This window comes from Dermacentor silvarum, chromosome 4, assembly GCF_013339745.2.
Source record: "Dermacentor silvarum isolate Dsil-2018 chromosome 4, BIME_Dsil_1.4, whole genome shotgun sequence".
Lineage (NCBI taxonomy): Eukaryota > Metazoa > Arthropoda > Arachnida > Ixodida > Ixodidae > Dermacentor > Dermacentor silvarum.
This window is the reverse complement of record NC_051157.2, coordinates 25,727,595-25,748,125: the sequence shown is the minus strand read 5'-3', so window position 1 is coordinate 25,748,125 and position 20,531 is coordinate 25,727,595.

Sequence of the window (20,531 nt, the reverse complement as noted above, 5' to 3'; positions counted from 1 at the left end):
CGGCATTATTGAATGCGACACGACATTACCCCACAGCATGCAACAGCGACAAAGATTTTGCTTGCTGCACTTCAAAAAGCCGTTTGAATATAGAACCATGGTCGATGAGCTGAGGGCGCTTATCATGACCCCGGGGCAACTGGTGCGCATCGGCTGTTTCCTGTGTCACACACTCCGCGCGATAAAACGAGCTTATAGAACGGGTGCAGAAGTCATTTGCCAATCGCTCGGCGACAAATGATACGAACGAGGGGTCGCTTCAGCTTAAGCTGCGCGTAATGACTTTGCGCATTAGAATAAGCCGCTTACACTACAAGCAAGCTTATTTTGCATTGAAAATATTTGCGCCAAGGCATATTTACCGTATCTTCTGTAGCCTTCTCAATGGGTCCGAGCAACCTCAGCAAGTGAGAGGGAGAGAGAGATCTGGAACGAATTGCATGAGAGTGGGCCGAAAATTATCGTAATGGTGAAAAGTCCATAGCTTGATCGAGACGGAGACTGTATATAATGCTGTCTATGGCATTTTATCTGACCGAACTAGTTTCGTTATTACGCTTACCACGTTGCGGCCATTGACAGCGTTTACCTTCGACGCGAAGACTGGCGTTAAAGGGAACCAATGGCGTGACCAAACAATGAAGAAAACTTTCGAGGGACTATAACCTCCGTAATAGAGTTACCGCACGACCGTAATATTAGAAAGTTAGACATTAGGACGTTTAGCAAGACACCATTTATCTGCGTGTAAGTACGTATCTTTCGCCAAAATGGCTGTATTTATCGCTGGTATTTAATTAAAACAAAAAAATGTTTTTTTTCGCTCTGCTTGAGAAGTACAAAATTCTGTGCAACTGACGCCGCGATCAGCGCGTTTCCGTTTAGCACCTGCCATGACGGAACCTTCGTATACGAAGCCTCGAGTTATATTGCTAGCAACTACTAATTATTACTACATGATGAAAACAGACAATGAAGACAGAGAATGCATAGGAAAAAATTAACTGTTACGTTTGATAGAAATAAAAAAAAACATATAAGGAAAAGGGAAATGAAAGCAGACAAAAGAACCGTAAGAACTTCAGCATTACGCGTGCGGTGCTTCATTATAGTTAAGCTGTACGGCATCAACCAAACTCATATCCAGTTTTGGGGTATTTATGTAAACGTGCATACAAGATTAGGGCTAGGATCAATAGCCAACGCCGCGCACGGCCATGTCAGAAGATGTGGAACACCCTTTTAACCGCAGGCGTCACGTTTTCTTTTCTTCGCATATGGTTTTCAACTGACAAGTCGAGTCTCTCGGAATCTCTTATTCTTATCGCTCATAACAAGTAAGAAAGATAGAGAAAAACGGCGAGGATATTTGCATACGTAGATTGCATCATGACGGCTTCGATGAAGCGAGAAATTAATCCTGGAATTCCATACGGAACACCATAAGTGAGGTTCGCACCCTTGGGGTTCGCGCCGTAGTGCACGAGGCCTTAAAGCAGCAACGATGCGAAAGACAACGCCCCAGGTACCATGTGGTTCTCCAGAGATTTGATTAAGGCACGACTTGCATATTGTACGTCACTCGCCTCCTACTAATGCCTCCGAAAATATTTACCCGCCGTGTTAGCATACATCGGCCGAAGTTTTCTTCCTCCGTACTAAAGGTACGATGCAGAAAGATTCCGCTACACGTGACAGAGCTACTTGCATATTCATCAGTTCGACAGATTTGGCTAGGTGTACACTTTCTTTTGACTAAGCATATCTAGCGCACTCACCAAACCATTCTTGTTCCACCTTTTGTTCCTGATTCCGACATGTGTACCCACTAGTTTAAATAAAGCGTTGATTCATTTGCCAATTGAATTCAGACGAGCGCCACTGACTGACATGGTGGGCTATTCTGCCATTTCGGTGGACTATGAACATCTTTTGTAATGTCATTTTATGATGTGTTTCTTTTGCAGGTTTTGATGTTGTGTGACTTGGACATATTTACATGTTTCTCATGTCAAAATTAGTAGTCGGTACCTTCTATTGGTGCTATCGTCTTATTTAATACAAATCAGCAACGAAGACGTTGCTATACGGCCGATGAAAGTTGTCAGAGAAAAATAGAGTCACAGCATAAGGCTCAGATATTACAGACGTACTGAATAAGACGAGCACCAGTCCACGGCAAAAAGACAGGATACTCTAGGCGGCCGCCAAGTGCTGCTAGTGGGAACCGACCGACATTTAGAACAACAGGCCGTATGTCGCCTGTTTGTTGTCTAGGATGTGTAATTCGTGTGAGATACTCACAGAGAAATGATAAGCGTAACGTCGCGAGACACAAATACAATAGTGCGAATAATGGACCAGATGCGAGTAAGGGGAATAAATGACGTTGTAGTTTAGTTAAGAGAATTAAGATATGTTTGGTGAGCCGTGTGTAAAGTCTAGTTAAGCAGAATAGCGGAATCACTACCGATAAAAAATGTTCCAAAAGCAAGGGGAACTCAAACTTCAACGTTTTTTATCACTGGCTTTACTCAACAAAAATATAACAAGAACATAGGTGTTTCCCCACCTATGCGGGTGGCATCGACAGCACACAAATTGCAACAAATGGGAGAATACGTCCTATGTATTCATCACTAAGCTATCACTATTATCGCTAAGCCAGTGAGAAAACACATTGAAGTATCATTACCGATGGAAGGCAAAAAAGTGCCTCATAAGGCAGATACTTGAATAGCGCGACGAAATTTGAAAACGGGTGGGCACAGAATAACTTCGGTTGATGCAGGATAGACATAGAATATCTTTGCGGAAGTATATTTACCACAGCCCACCTAATTAAACTAATGATCTCGATTGGGTCGCATTTGGTGTATTCGCCGTAGCATGGACTTGACCACAACTTCCTATAATCATATAGCAAAAGTGATAAATACACACAGCAATGTGAGGCTGCCATTTGCGACAAGCGGATTTCATGTCTGTTTTGGACGATGCTGTCTTGTCTTCCCGACTCACCGGGCTTTGGAACGATGAGAGGGCTCGCTGCTGCATCACTCAACACCCCGCATCCCTGGTCCACCGCTAATGGCCCCTTAAATACTTAACCGGCCTGTTGATGCACATTATCTAAGCCTCGCTGTTGCCATGGTAATGTGACGATGCCGTAAGCCTTGTTTACATTCGCTAACATCCCCTAGATGGCTATAAATTAATCAAGCTAGACATTAACCACCTCACTCCCAGGTTGTCTAACGGTTTTCCTTTTGACAGCTGAATTTGTTCATTGCCTAAGATAACTGTGGCTCAAAGCGACTGATCTCACTATGAATTAGCTCCCGAAAGTGCCCATTTTCTAGATCAATATCCATATTTCGGGCTTGTCGTCCGAGCTGTAAATAAACTAAGCAACAATACAGTTAAAACTATTAAGTTATCCAACTGTTAAGTAGTTGGTAGCGAAGAGTGCAAAACGCGTGACGAAGCACGACAGTATACCTAGCAGCACTATTCATTCACCCTGAGCTTTCAACTTTTATTTTGTTCTTGAGTTACATGCAACTTACCAAGCAGACCTGTTGTTGCATACTTGATCTCAACTAATAGGAGGCTCGGGCAGAGCAATTGCCGGCTATGTATACCAGTCCAACCCCGCCTGCTGCAACATCACCACCACCACCACCGCCACCATATCTGTACTATACTGTACTCTCGAGCCGTCTCTCCCAGATTATGACCGCAAGTTAAATGACATTGCACTCCAAAGAGCACCGCGTCTTTTGTCTATCTTGTCCTGGGATTCGCGATGTTCGCTGTGCACCTAAAAGGGGTTAGTAAGCAACATGAACAAAGTGTCGTTGAGACCCCGATGCAATGTTTTTTTTTTGTTGCTTTCCATGATTTATTAACGACAGCATCGGCCGTACCAACAACTAGCGACTGCGAATATTGACCAGCTTACCCAGCAGCTACGAATGTGTGGGGTGATCTCGTATTTGTACACGTGCAATAACACAGAAAAGCAGAGATGCTGCACGAATCGATTGCTTAAAACATTACACGAACGAGCTGAAAAGATTACTCGGTGATTTATCTTAGCACATCACCTTCCAAAGTTTAGTTTAATCAATCGCTGTATATATAAGGGATGCAGTTGCCACATGCACGATATGCTTGTTTAGCTAGGTTGCGTATTAAGAAACCAAGAACACACCCTGACACTATAACAAAGTCTTGAAGCGTCAGTTTCCAGTTTTTTGACAAGTTGGAAGGTACAGACAGACCTCGATCTATGAGGGAAATTGCGGTTAGTAAATAATGTTCTTGTTTTGTGTACATCACGATTACAAAATTTTACGGCAGCAACCTTCTTTTATGTTTTGGCTCTTGCTTCTTTTATTTATTTATTTATTTATTTATTTATTTATTTATTTATTTATTTATTTATTTATTTATTTATTTATTTATTTATTTATTTATTTATTTATTTATTTATTTATTTATTTATTTATTTATTTATTTATTTATTTATTTATTTATACCTCAAAGGTCCCAACAGGACATTACAATGAGGGGTGGACACGGAGAAGGCGGAAATGATGATGACGACATTACAAAAATGAGTCACAACACTCGATGAGAGATCTAAAGCGCGCTGTATCGCGGATGAGTGCAGTTTGTCTAGGAAGGCCATTCCAGTCTCGGGCAGTTCGCACGAAGAATGACTGCAGGAACGGAGTGATGCGGGCTCGTGGCGGGATTGCCGAGTTCGGATGGCCTGTTCGACGAACACGACGAGCCAGCTGGGTCAGCTCGCTGTCACCAGGTATGGAATAAAAAGTGATAGAGGCATAGGCGAGAGATGCGACGACGAGAGACAAGAGGCAACAAGTCTAGTTTTGATTTTAGCGATGAAACGCTAGTGTTATATGAGTAATCTGAAAGAATAAATCTAGAAGCATGGTTCTTAACAGATTAGAGAGCTTTAGTGAGATTAGTTTGGTAAGTGTCAAAGATAGCACATACATATTCAAGTTTTGGTCGCACGAGCGTTTTATAGGCAACTGATTTTACTAGTGGCGGTGCCATGAAGAGATTACGGTGAAGATAACCAAGAGTTTTGTTAGCTGAGTTGATTATGTGGGTTATATAATTTGTCCAGGACAAATCTTTGGAGAGGTGAATGCCTAAGTACTTGAAGGAGTCAGTGTTAGATATAGTACTGTTATTAATCTTGTAGGCAGGGGGGATGTAGTTAGGTCGGCGGTGGAATGAAATGTGTATAGTCTTACTAGTGTTCAGGGACATGAGTCAAGTAGCACACCAGTCTTGAATATGAAAGAGATCCTCTTGGAGGGAAGTTACGTCAGCGAGGTTATTGATAGGGCGGTACAGTACACAATCATCAGCAAAAAGACGTATTACAGAAGTTACAGTAAATGGCAAGTCATTAATGTAGATTAAAAATAGGAGCGGCCCAAGAACAGTGCCCTGAGGTACACCAGACAGAACGGAGGAAACAGCAGATGTAAGGTTGTTAGCATATACGAACTGTTTTCGGTTCGTTAAGAAACACTGGATCCAGTTAAAAACAAATGGATGAATGTTTAGTCGTGATAACTTTAGCAAAAGACGGGAATGTGGAACCTAATCGAAAGCCTTTTTCGAAATCTAGGAACAGGCCATCACTTGGAATGTTACGGTCGAGGTTTAAATGAATATCATGAATCAATAAGGCTAGCTGTGTTTCGCATGAGTGATCTTACCGGAAGCCATGTTGATTTGGGTGGAAGAACTTCGACGAAGTTAGAAAGTTAGCAACATGAGAGTAGATCACGTGTTTCCTGATTTTGGAGCATACGCTGGTGAGGGAGATGGGATGGTAGTTACCTAGGGAAGACCGATCACCTTTCTTGAAGACCGGAATGACCTTCCCTATTTTCCAGTCTCTTGGAACTGTGCCTGTGTCAAGTTATTGCTGAAAAATGATACACAGGATCGAACTACACGCATACTTCGTATTTTTTAACACTTTGGCACTGATTCCGTCTATACCACAGGATGATGAGCACTTCAGGGAATCTATAACCTTAACGATTCCTTCTGTCCTAAAATCAATACCGTCCATTGGTGGAAAATCGAAAAATGGAAAACTTGGCATTTCATTGGTAGATTCTTTCGTGAACATGGAACAAAATGGAAGGTTCAATGAGACTTCAGGAATAACCGACTCAGAAATGGGTGAGCCAGAGTTATCACATGATGAAATAGAACTATTATTATCAGGTTTTATCGTTTTCCAAAAACCGCCGTGGGTTAGTGTGGAGCATGTTTGGAACGGTAGTAGAAAAGGAATAACGTTTTGTATGTGCTTTTAATGAGTTGTATTGCTTAGTGACTTCGTTGTATTTTTCCCAGGCCGAAAGAGAACCTGAAGGTTTGGCTACGCGAAATAATCTTTTAACACGAAAGTGTTTTATTCCGGGGTCCACCAAGACTTCAGTGACGTATTTCCGTCACGGAAATACGTCATAGAACATAATACAAAGAAAGAAACCAGAAGAAAAAGTTCCACAAACATGCAAAATTTGGAAATCGAACCCACGACCTCTCGGTCCGCGACGATAGATCGCCGAGCGTTTAACCCATTGCGCCACAAACGCAATTGCAGAGAGCTACACAGACGCGCCTTATATATCTAACACTCCTCCGTGTACCCGCGCTCTTGCTCGGGGCGGTGCCGCCGCCTACGAGCAGAAAAGAGAAGTACTGCATTATGACACTAACGCGCACCGACAGTGAATGCTTCGGTAGTCTCAGCACTACGACTATAGTGCCTAGAATATACTTACTAGTGTGCCGACCGCCGGGCGTTTCTAATGGGAGACGCTGGCACCGCCGGTGATGCCTTCCGCCGGAGGCCACCAGACGGCGACACTGTTTGGGACCGTGCTAACCGAGCGGCGCGTCGCTTGCGCTTCGGATGCACTTTGGATGCGCGTTCGTAAGCGCAGTCGGTTGCGGCGCGTTGTAGCTTTCGAGCAAGTAGCATGTGGTGCCTCCGCATGTCATTGAAGACACGTTTCACTTTCGTGTTCTATACCGATTCCTATATAAGAGGGATCAACCACATTTTTTTTTCTTATTGTTCAAGCGCTTTAAAGTAGTGTTGAACCAGGCGGAACGCGCTGTATCTTTTATCGTGATAGTTGGAATGTAAAGACCTATTAAACGCAGCATTTCTGTTTTGAAAAGCGCCCAGTTACTCTCGGTCGACCGCTGTTGATACGTAAGGGCAAGTTTGTCGTGAAAGACAGAAAGTTCACGATTAATACTGCAATAATCGGCTTTATCATATAGCGTTAGTACTTTCCTTGATATTTTACTTTGAGTATATTGCAAGGAAACGTGGCATGGATGACGGTGTGATCGCTAAGACCACTGACGTACGTAAGGGGCGGCATCTGATCCGGGTGCGACGTCAAGACGAGGTCTAGGATATCTGACGAGTGTTGAGTTATTTGCGTAGGTTTATTAACCAGCTGCGAGAGACCGAAGAGCAAGCAAGTGTTTATGAATTCGCTAGCCATGTTTTTGTGTGTTAGACATGACGCAACATTACTCCAATCTATGGTTGGGAAGTTGAAGTCCCCGAGCTTCTGTTAAAGACTCATTGGCACGCAGACATGGTCACTATTCACACGCATTAATAAAATACACAGTTCTTGAAGACACGCATAGTGGAACATATTTCAGCTTCAGTTTTTTACCTCCCATCATGTATTTTTAAGTATTTCACACGCAACACATAATATATACACACAACCTACAATTTTTTTTAGAAACCCACAATGTGTAATAAAACTAAGTTTGCATAAATAAGGATAATATATTTACCACTTAAATCAAGGTTTATGAAGCTTATTATTTTATAATATTTAAGAAATCTGGTATCCGATAGCCCATATTTTGTCATCCGAAATTTATTCTTGTGAGAGGTACTTCTTTGTACTCTCTAGTTATTGGCGCCGGGCTGGGGATGGAGACCAGTTTGAAAAGTGAATTTAATTGCTTTTTCAAACAAAGCTTGTATACGCTAGCCTGCGCCGACGATGTAACGCTAAAAAAACGCAGCTACTCTCAGCGCTGCACAGATGGCTCATGCTCGGCACGCGCTCATGCCACTGCTCCACAGCTGGTTGCGTCGCCGCTGATCCTTCCAGCGTATGATTTCACTTTTCTGTCGTCGTAATGGGGAGGCCGCGTTTACGGCGTTATCAGCAATTCCTTAAGGGTGTATGAGCCATTCATTGTCTTACGTAACGGACAGACTTAATTTTGAAGCAATTTTATGGAAATCCATCCAGAATGAAAGCGCTCGGGAAAGGGCTCGTCGTCGACGGGCCAATTTTAGCGTGAGGGCTTCCGAAGCCCAGGCGAAACGTCAGCGAAGAGCCGCGGACCCCGAATGGCGGGAGCGCGATGTTGAGGCCAAACGTCAGCGTCGTCTTGCCCTCCAGGAACCCGACAACGGTGGTGCACGCCTTGGCAACGCTAGCGCCAACTTCTGCTGTGCGACGGCCAGGCTTCAACGCGATTTTCTCAACCGGGACTTCGGAGTAAGCTGCTGTACGTGTGACCGGTTGTGGCTCGAGCACAACGTGGTACTCGCCAGTGCAATTCGTTCGAAGGAACAGCGAAGGCACACACGACAAGATTCGCTTACCGCCATCTCCTCGACAGGGGAGGGGCTACTGATTTTTTTTTTGTGTCACTAACATGTATAAATGGCAGCGTGTAGCACTAAATGTATGGCAAACAATGTAAATGTATGTCTGAATTTTCGGAGGCTTATATAACTTTTGAAGAATTATGCGCGCATCACTGAAAGCGAAGCTTTCTGTTAGGTGGCTGGTGGGCGCCTGTTGGGTGTTGCGGGATGCTAAATGTCGGCTCCTAAAAGCAGGCTATCCATCCAACGTGATGGGTTCTGTAGCTGAAGAGTTACTCCGGCGTGTAAATGCGACTCATAGCGTGTCCAACACCGAAGCTTGCCCTACTTTTGCGCAGAGAAATGTAACAGTTATTTTTATATCCACCACGTATCTCACAACTTATAGAAATTAGCTGCACGAGGCAACGTACAGGTTTTTCAGCACCAAGTGGGCAGTTTGTGTAAAAAATCAGATCCCGCAAGCAATGTGAAAGGTGATTGTCAGAAAAATAAGGAAAAAGAAAGAAGCACGCAAAACTTTAATTGAGTGCAAAAAGTATGTCATCTATCGCTGCGAACCCTTTTTGGATAAAATAGTTACCGTAGGCACAAACAAATGCCAAGTCATTCGCCTAATAAATGTAAGCTGAGCAAATTAACTATTTCGGTGACACATGTAACCCACTCTGACAACAAATTGAATTTTCTGCGCATGCCATGACGGTTTGCCTTTTTAAAATTTCTTTTGCTTTGGGTGCTCTGTTTGGTTTTTTTAATTATTTTATTGTAAGGTGGTTCACGTGATCTGTGACGTCGTCCATTGACGATATACTTTTGTTCGGCTCGCGGAGGAATTAAACATCAGTGTAGTTCGTAGTGCCTCTGCGTCCAATGCGCTTTCTTTTGTTCTCATGTTCCTCGGTGCTCAAACACTCTCAATCACTGAGTTACGACGTTATTTTTGTTCTTTCCGAAAGGCGTCTCGAAGTGTGCTAAAGAATACCGTGCTAGTTGCTTTTTTATTGCCATTTTTTATCCTCGGGCAACGTTCTTATGGCGCATTTGTAAACCGTCCATCATGCTACAGAGCATAAAGACATGTGGTATATGAAATATTAAAAAGAAAGAAAAAAGGAATAAAGAGATGCACGCCGGCAAGCTGCATGGTTACGCTACGGCGATGGCGGTGGCAGGATTTTCAGCCTAATTCCCTGCGTCTTTATATTTTTCGTCAGTTTCGTCCAAGACGCGCCAGCGAGTGATGGATTGTACAAGGCATAATTCCTTATGCTTTCGATGCGGCGCACTGATGTCGCGGAAGCTTTCTGCTTCCATTCTCTGCAAGATCGTCATTCATTCTGACTCAAGCTTTCATCATCTCGCATGAAAATCCCAAATAAACCATTATCGCTGTACTGCAACTTATACAATACGCTTCGTGATTGTCCGGTACTTACTGTGCGACGCCTCAGGATCATGAATGGTCTCTGGTTTCAGCCAAGGAGTCTGATGCCTCCTGAGTACATCTGCCATCAACGATGCATTCCGAGCGGTGGGTCTAGATAATGTCAAATCTCTATTCTAATGCTATTCCTGATTTTTTTTCTTTTTCGTGCGTCCTGAGTTGTTCCATCAGCGCTCCGAGCGCCCATGTTATCACTGCAGTAGGCTTCTTTAATCTTTATCGTAAAGCATTTCGAATTGTCGGGAAGGCAGAAAGTGAACAGTGGATTATAGAAAAGAAGTAGAATCAAGCGAAAGGGGGAACCAATACTGTATACTGGTCTTGCGCGTTAAGATATAAATACAGTACAAAATAAAATAAAGCCTGTAACATCAATATTCTCTTATCTTCGGCTTTTAATTTTAATAAACGGAATAAACTAAGCCACAAGAGCGTCTGAAGCCACATGCACGCAGATCAGATAAATCCACGTGCTAACCATCATTTCAATGGCGGCTGAATGATAGAAGTGCTAGAGTTCCCTGTAGTATTTCTTGGAGGAAACTCTATGGGCGGCCCCTTCAGTCAGGCTCTAAAATTAGGAAGCTCTGGAGTATGTTTGCATGTTTTTTAATTGTTCCACTGGAGTGGTGTATTGCATTCCCATGTCTTGTGGGATGTTTTACGTCGGCGAAACTGGTCGCTGTGTCAATGACCGTTTAGGGGAACACGCTCTAAAACTGAAAAAACGAGATGACAAATACGCACATATAGTTGCGCACGTTAGCAAGTGCACTGATTGTGTGGCCCGGTTAAAGGAGACGACGATTCTAGGAAAGAGTAGTGACAAGACAGCGCGCATCAGTTTGGAAGCCTACCACATCAGGAAGTTCGGTAGCAAGTGCTTCAGCACCCCCTCCCTTGCTCTCTTTGACGCTGAATTTTATCTTCTGGATGCGGCTATCGGGGGTTCAGATTAGAAAGAAAAATAATTGTTTGCCTCTTGTTGCGCTTGGTTGGCTGTTTTGCGCTTGCGTTGTTGGCACGATGTTACCCTTGTTATGTTTTCCCCTTTCCCTTGCTTCACTCTGGCATATATAAGGTGTGCTTTCCTTCACAATAAAACCAGTTGTTAGTCAGCGCCTGTGTGTCCGTGTCTCCCTTCTTGTGGTCGTCTGTTTGCGCTGTTACCCAAAGTTTCAAGATGTACCAACTCGCCCAAAAAGAAGTATTGATGAAGTACATAATCGTATATACGCAGAAAGACAGGGACTGCGTATGGAATATATTCAACATGCAGGTACGCATTTCGACAATGACGTCCGTTTCATATAGACTGACTAAGCGATGCATTCACTCGTGATAGCGATACAGTACCCGGAACGGGTACTGTCCAGCAATTTCGGCAATATAATAAAGGCAGCTCAGGAATTCCTGAGCTGCCGTCGAAATTGCTGATGACATTGGCCTGCTTATCTTTCACTGTATACATATTATTATTTTTAATGCTAAATGCTCTTGCGGATTTGATGCTGCCCTTATTCCTCACTGTTTCCCCAATCTTTCCAAAGTTATAATTTTGAATACCACTTGTTATCTTCTAGTTGATTAGCTAAGGCAGTTGAGCCAATTCATTCTGATTCCTGGAGTAGGACACTCATGTTCTGTCGTTTTTTTATAAGGTTCTTCGTTACTTGGGAGAGCTTGTATGGTTGCCGCTTTAGTGCCTTACTTCCAACTTCAGGGGCGGCCTCTGCTGTTATCTTAGTTAAGGTCTCATATATTATTTTTTATGCTGTCTCGTTCTTAATGTTCCAAAGCCTCATATTTGTTCATGAGACCTATCCTGAATTCATCCGCTTTTGGTCTGACTGCTAGCACATTTGCCTATATCTTTCTCACTAATTTTCCTCTTTCTCTCTACAAATAGAAAGTAATTCTGGACTTCACTAACCTGTCATAATTGCCCTTTACTTTTCCTAAAACTTCTACATGACGTTTGTCTCATTTCTTGTTTCCACGTTAGGGCTTTCACAAGTCGATTTCCTCTTAGTGGGTTTCCGGAAGAAAGTATTAATTATTCGAAATCGATTCCCTCCCGCAAGATCTGTACTTTGCCCCAAACAATGGTAAGATGAGTCCTAGAAAGTAATGTGAGGCCTAAGGTTTTCATCAATTGAAGTAAAATTTCCAGAATACGCAGTTTGTACAGCATAACGCCTGATGCCGCAGTTAGGCGAATGTTGCCCTTGAAAATTTTAATAAGATCCATGCAGCCTTCATGCATGGCAACCTTCATGCAGCAGCACATTCAGCCGCATGTCGTTCATGCCGTTATTTACCATAAAAAGAAACCACTTCCTTATAAAAACACGAAACTGTTCACCTCTGTAAATGTCACCATGTTTAGAGAGAATATAGGTAGTTTTTGTAGTTTCGGTGTATCAATATAGGAACACTGCTAAAAAAAAACCTTGAAATGCGAAGTGAAGAAGGGTACGCCAACACTTATAGTGTTGTTGACAGCAGCATTCGTTCTCGATATCAGCAGCGCTTTCGATTTCTAAGTGATAAATGTTCATCATCATCATCATCATCATCATCATCATCATCATCATCATCATCATCATCATCATCATCATCATCATCCTGATCATCATCTATATTACCTTTAGGGGCCCTTTATAGGGCACCACAAAAGGGGGAGCAACAAAAAAAATTCAGAAAAGAAATATCATCAAACGAATGCAATAATTAACAGAACGGCAGCTGTTTTTCATAGAAATGAATACGAAGCAACTACAACGAAGGGCAAAATTACTATCCGTAATATTGGGCTTAATAATAGCAGCATCTGGAAATTAAAGAAACAGAACCGACCAATACATAGAGGAGAAGGAGCACAAAAAAGAAAAGCAACGAAAAAAAAAAGTATAACGGAAAACACTGTTAACAGTAACTAACAGATTTACAGTCAACTAGTCAATGAAATACATAGCGCGTACAATAAAGAACAGTGATTGCACCATTTGTCCAAAGATTTTGCGCGTTGCTGTCGGTATTGATTAGTTTTCCAAGATGGCAAGCAGGAACACGTTTCGTGATCCTTTTGTGAAGGTTCATCTGTGAAGCTTCATCTTTCAGAGCATCCTCGCTCTGAGAGGAAAGTGAATATTATTAGCCGACGTGAGCCTAAAGAATGCGTAAATATAGCTATAGGACGAATTTTGAGCTTTAATAAAGAGAAAAAAGTGGAGAGACAGAAAGAAAGGGAGGGAGAAAGAAAAGGAAGGAATGAATGAATATAGGCTATAAAGTTACAAAATTCTGTCGCTTTGGGTAGAAAAGCGTAAAACAACATTTCCATTTGACAACAATACACCCAACGTATCTTTTATTCATTTAGAAATGGGTCATGTACAACTCTAATGTTGCGCTATAGGCTTGAGCTGAACGTATCCCGTCCGTCGCCACTACACACCCTTGGCATCAGATGATGGTAGACGTACTACAAAATGTAAGGCAATAACTAATTGTTTGATTAGTGTTCATAACTTTCTCCGATTCTCTAGGAATCTTACAAAAATAAACTCTTTAATTTATAAAGTCAAGATGTCACCTCTTTTAACATGTCTAACAAGTAAACGTGCTTTTTTAACATGTTTAAATAGTAAAGTTGATGATAGGGAAACTTGCTTTCACTACACATACTAGAGCACGCTGGTCACTGTGAACACCGCAAAAGTGCATCTGAAAAGATAAGAAATAAATAAAAATAAAAACAAAGAAGATATATTGCAATTAACGCAATATCCTCGCAGAGTGGGCTTGGCAGCAGCACCTCAGGCACAATGCTCAAGAACCCATTTTGCTTCATTGCGCAGGTTTTGACCCTCTTGCTGCCCGCACAACCGTTTTATCTCGGTGAGGGATTCTGCCGATCTCCTCCTTACGAAGCAAATGACGTTGGCTACGAGCATCCTGCACGAGCTGATCTTTGCTTGATCAACGACCTCATCGTGACTTCCGTCAGCGTGTCTGCGTCTGCGCCATCAACAGCAACGTCACATCACGGGGACACCATGGCCTATATAAGAAGCTTCCCATCGCCGCTTGCAACCAGTGGGCTTGGCAGCAGCACCTCAGGCACAATGCTCACGAACCCATTTTGCTTCATTGCGCAGGTTTTGACCCTCTTGCTGCCCGCACAACCGTTTTATCTCGGTGAGGGATTCTGCCGATCTCCTCCTTACGAAGCAAATGACGTTGGCTACGAGCATCCTGCATGAGCTGATCTTTGCTTGATCAACGACTCCATCGTGACTTCCGTCAGCGTGTCTGCGTCTGCGCCATCAACAGCAATGTCACATCACGGGGACACCATGGCCTATATAAGAAGCTTCCCATCGCCGCTTGCAACCAGTGGGCTTGGCAGCAGCACCTCAGGCACAATGCTCAAGAACCCATTTTGCTTCATTGCGCAGGTTTTGACCCTCTTGCTGCCCGCACAACCGTTTTATCTCGGTGAGGGATTCTGCCGATCTCCTCCTTACGAAGCAAATGACGTTGGCTACGAGCATCCTGCATGAGCTGATCTTTGCTTGATCAACGACTCCATCGTGACTTCCGTCAGCGTGTCTGCGTCTGCGCCATCAACAGCAACGTCACATCACGGGGACACCATGGCCTATATAAGAAGCTTCCCATCGCCGCTTGCAACCAGTGGGCTTGGCAGCAGCACCTCAGGCACAATGCTCACGAACCCATTTTGCTTCATTGCGCAGGTTTTGACCCTCTTGCTGCCCGCACAACCGTTTTATCTCGGTGAGGGATTCTGCCGATCTCCTCCTTACGAAGCAAATGACGTTGGCTACGAGCATCCTGCATGAGCTGATCTTTGCTTGATCAACGACTCCGTCGTGACTTCCGTCAGCGTGTCTGCGTCTGCGCCATCAACAGCAACGTCACATCACGGGGACACCATGGCCTATATAAGAAGCTTCCCATCGCCGCTTGCAACCAGTGGGCTTGGCAGCAGCACCTCAGGCACAATGCTCAAGAACCCATTTTGCTTCATTGCGCAGGTTTTGACCCTCTTGCTGCCCGCACAACCGTTTTATCTCGGTGAGGGATTCTGCCGATCTCCTCCTTACGAAGCAAATGACGTTGGCTACGAGCATCCTGCATGAGCTGATCTTTGCTTGATCAACGACTCCATCGTGACTTCCGTCAGCGTGTCTGCGTCTGCGCCATCAACAACAACGTCACATCACGGGGACACCATGGCCTATATAAGAAGCTTCCCATCGCCGCTTGCAACCAGTGGGCTTGGCAGCAGCACCTCAGGCACAATGCTCACGAACCCATTTTGCTTCATTGCGCAGGTTTTGACCCTCTTGCTGCCCGCACAACCGTTTTATCTCGGTGAGGGATTCTGCCGATCTCCTCCTTACGAAGCAAATGACGTTGGCTACGAGCATCCTGCATGAGCTGATCTTTGCTTGATCAACGACTCCATCGTGACTTCCGTCAGCGTGTCTGCGTCTGCGCCATCAACAGCAATGTCACATCACGGGGACACCATGGCCTATATAAGAAGCTTCCCATCGCCGCTTGCAACCAGTGGGCTTGGCAGCAGCACCTCAGGCACAATGCTCAAGAACCCATTTTGCTTCATTGCGCAGGTTTTGACCCTCTTGCTGCCCGCACAACCGTTTTATCTCGGTGAGGGATTCTGCCGATCTCCTCCTTACGAAGCAAATGACGTTGGCTACGAGCATCCTGCATGAGCTGATCTTTGCTTGATCAACGACTCCATCGTGACTTCCGTCAGCGTGTCTGCGTCTGCGCCATCAACAGCAACGTCACATCACGGGGACACCATGGCCTATATAAGAAGCTTCCCATCGCCGCTTGCAACCAGTGGGCTTGGCAGCAGCACCTCAGGCACAATGCTCACGAACCCATTTTGCTTCATTGCGCAGGTTTTGACCCTCTTGCTGCCCGCACAACCGTTTTATCTCGGTGAGGGATTCTGCCGATCTCCTCCTTACGAAGCAAATGACGTTGGCTACGAGCATCCTGCATGATCTGATCTTTGCTTGATCAACGACTCCGTCGTGACTTCCGTCAGCGTGTCTGCGTCTGCGCCATCAACAGCAACGTCACATCACGGGGACACCATGGCCTATATAAGAAGCTTCCCATCGCCGCTTGCAACCAGTGGGCTTGGCAGCAGCACCTCAGGCACAATGCTCAAGAACCCATTTTGCTTCATTGCGCAGGTTTTGACCCTCTTGCTGCCCGCACAACCGTTTTATCTCGGTGAGGGATTCTGCCGATCTCCTCCTTACGAAGCAAAGGACGTTGGCTACGAGCATCCTGCATGAGCTGATCTTTGCTTGATCAACGACTCCATCGTGACTTCCGTCAGCGTGTCTGCGTCTGCGCCATCAACAGCAACGTCACATCACGGGGACACCATGGCCTATATAAGAAGCTTCCCATCGCCGCTTGCAACCAGTGGGCTTGGCAGCAGCACCTCAGGCACAATGCTCAAGAACCCATTTTGCTTCATTGCGCAGGTTTTGACCCTCTTGCTGCCCGCACAACCGTTTTATCTCGGTGAGGGATTCTGCCGATCTCCTCCTTACGAAGCAAATGACGTTGGCTACGAGCATCCTGCACGAGCTGATCTTTGCTTGATCAACGACTCCATCCTGACTTCCGTCAGCGTGTCTGCGTCTGCGCCATCAACAGCAACGTCACATCACGGGGACACCATGGCCTATATAAGAAGCTTCCCATCGCCGCTTGCAACCAGTGGGCTTGGCAGCAGCACCTCAGGCACAATGCTCAAGAACCCATTTTGCTTCATTGCGCAGGTCAGTAACTACTTATCTGCCTACTGCTATCGTAGCGACAACCGCTTTTTGTTGCTGCTGCCCAGCCCACTATGTATAAAGAGTGTTTGTGCAAACCTTTTTTCATCCCAAGACGATCTTTTAAAATGCGGTGATATTGAAGCAAACCCAGGCCCAGACATGACTGATAGGGAAATGCTCCAGCAGATCCTTCTGGGTCAAAATTCCCTGACGTCGTCTCTCAGTGACATTCTTGCAAAACAGAGCTCTTTTGAAGAAAAAATAGATAGCTTGACCGAGAGAATTAAAAGTTTAGAAGACGAGGTGTCAACTATCAACACCGTAAAAACAGAAGTAGAGCATATGAGGTCAACAATTAATAAACTTGAAGCCACTGTGTCACACCTCTTAAATAAAACCGAAGACTTGGAAAATAGAAGCCGTAGGAATAACTTACTTATTTACGGCATAACAGAAGAAGAAAGGGAAACAGAGGCTGAACTTACGGAGAAAATAACAAAAGACATTCTTAGCGAAAAACTTGGAGTTACGATAAAGAGCATGCAAAGATGCCACCGAATAGGTAGGAAATCAAACAGGAATCGTCCTGTCATCATAAATCTACATGACTACCGAGAGAAGACTTCAATAATTAAGGCATGCCCGAAACTGAAAGGTTCAGAATTTTCAGTCAGCGAGGACTACTCGAAAAGAATTCAGGATGTCAGAAAGAAATTATGGCAAAGCGCATCACAGGAAAAGAATAATGGTGATAAAGTTAAGCTGGTTTTTGACAAGTTAAGCATTAACGGTGATATGTTTGGATGGGATAATGCAAAAAACAAACAATATAAAATCCCGAAGTACAATAAATGACACCACAATGAGACCAGTCCGGCATTCAAAATCCTCAACATAAATTGTCGAAGCGTCGTCAATAAAGCTGCAAAACTTGAGGGGATGCTTTTCTCACATGACGCAGACGTTGCCATGCTTACGCAGACGTGGTTGAGCAGTGAAATATTTGACAGTGAATTTGTTCCTAAGGGCTATAAGGTCTTTCGGTGTGACCGCGACAGAAGAGGTGGAGGAGTGGCCATTTTGTATAAATCGGCAATACAACTTTTTAGAATGCTCGATGCGCAAGATATTGAAGCTGTCTTTTGCAAAGCATACATAAACAAGGTCCGCTTCATCCTTGGCGTTTTTTATAGGCCTCCAAACTCTTCTGCTGTGGTACTTGAAAACTTGAGGGAATATATGCACTGCCATGTAAAATCTGATGACAGAATACTACTTGCAGGGGACTTTAATTTACCAAACATCGATTGGCACACCTTTTCATTGTATTCTGCCCACAGTGTTGATAACACAATATTTGATATTGTATTCGCGTTTGACTTGCTGCAAATGGTAAATAATTTCACGAGAGTACAAGGAGCCGTAGGCTCAATTCTAGACTTATTTTTTGTAAGTGGTACTATCCGAAATGCGATAACCTGTGAAGTCACAAATGGGATTTCTGATCACAAAGCTGTCCTGTTGAGCTTGTCAAATGTCTACCCTGATCGCCAAAACTGTGTTCACTTGTTTCCCAATTTTTCTCGTGCTGATGATGAATCTATTCTAGATATGCTTGCATTCTACTTCGATTACTTCAGAAACAGCACTTGTAATATAAATGAGTTATGGCTTTCCTTTAGGGAAATTGTCTCTGAATGTATTCACCGTTTTGTTCCCAAAATTGCAAAACCCTCTGTGCACCGTAACCCATGGATTTATCGTGAGACGTTATGCTTACAGCGAAGGCTTAAAAGGTTAAAAACGAAATCAAGAACAAATGTAACTTGAAAATCTATTGTGGAAGACACTTCTGAACAACTAAAACAGAAAATAATCGGCGACAAAGAAAAATATTACGGAACGATTCTGCCTTCATTTATTAAAACATCTCCCGAGAGATTCTGGCGCCAAATCACAACTAAATCTTCTTCCACCAGTGGTTTCATGATAGACGGCAAATGTGTAAATGATGAGACTGTCGTTTGTTCTGCTTTTAACAAATTTTTCCAGTCGGTATTTACCAAAGATAATGGTTGCCTTCCCAACTTTTCTACATCGCTTCCTGCTATATCTGATGTTGTTATCTCTGAGAGCGGTGTTTTTAATTTGCTCTTGAACGTTGATACTAAAAAGTCACCAGGACCAGATAATATACCAAATGCGTTGTTAAAGCGTTATGCAGAATAGTGTGCTAAGTACCTGTATGTCATATTCACCAGATCATTACGCGATGGTTCCCTACCGGATGACTGGAGGACGGCCGAAATCAAACCTTTGCATAAATCCGGGAAAAAAAAACACACATAGAGAATTACCGACCAGTATTTCTTACATCTACATCATGCAAAATTTTAGAGCATATAATTCATAAACATATAATAGGTTTCTTAGAAGAGCACAAGGTACTTACAGATGTCCAACATGGTTTCAGACATAGGTTTTCAACATGTACTCAATTAGTTGAGACTGTGCACGATCTCGCTCAGGCGATTAATGAAGGGAAGCAAACAGATATTGTGTTCATGGATTTTTGCAAAGCATTTGACAAGGTGTCACATAACAAATTAATGCATAAATTAGGGTATTATATAAAAAATGACCAGTTACTTACTTGGATCAGAGCCTACCTTACTAACAGACACCAATTCGTCACTTTAAACAATACTTCTTCTAACAATGCGGAGGTTGCGTCTGGCGTCCCCCAGGGATCTGTTTTGGGACCACTTTTTTTTCTATTATTTATTAATGACATTGTAGCAGATCTTTCAGTTTCCGTGAAAATTTATGCAGATGACTGTATTTTGTATGAAAAGATATCTTCTGTTGATGATCAGGTGCGTCTAAATAATGACCTGGCAAAGGTCGTTGCTTGGTGCGAACAATGGCAAATGTCTATTAATTTTGAAAAAACTGTTTTTATGAGAGTCACACATAAGAAAAAAACCTCTTCAATTTGCATATAGTGTTGACAACATATCTCTACTAGAGGTAACAGAGTACAAATATTTGGGGCTATGGATAACCAATGAGCTTTCCTGGACGAAGCACATAGATACTGTTATTGCAAATTCTTTGCGTAAACTGTTTTTCTTGAGGCGTTCACTAAAATCATCTACGTCTAGCGTTCGTTTATTGGCGTACATTTCCTACATTCGTCCGTTGTTGGAATATGCCGTAATTATTTGGGACCCATTCACTTTAACCAATATTAAAAAACTGGAACGTGTACGGCATAAGGTAGTTAGGTTTGTTTTTAATTCATATGGCCGTGCGTCTGTTAGTGAGCTCGTAAGACGCAGTGGATTACCCCCGGTGACTGTGCGCAACCGTATCTGCCGATTAAAGTTCCTCTTTCAACTTGTAAACGGCAATTATAACATTAACACTTCCAAGTTTTTCACTTACTCATCAGGCTATAACACAAGACGAAGGCACGCTTTATCAA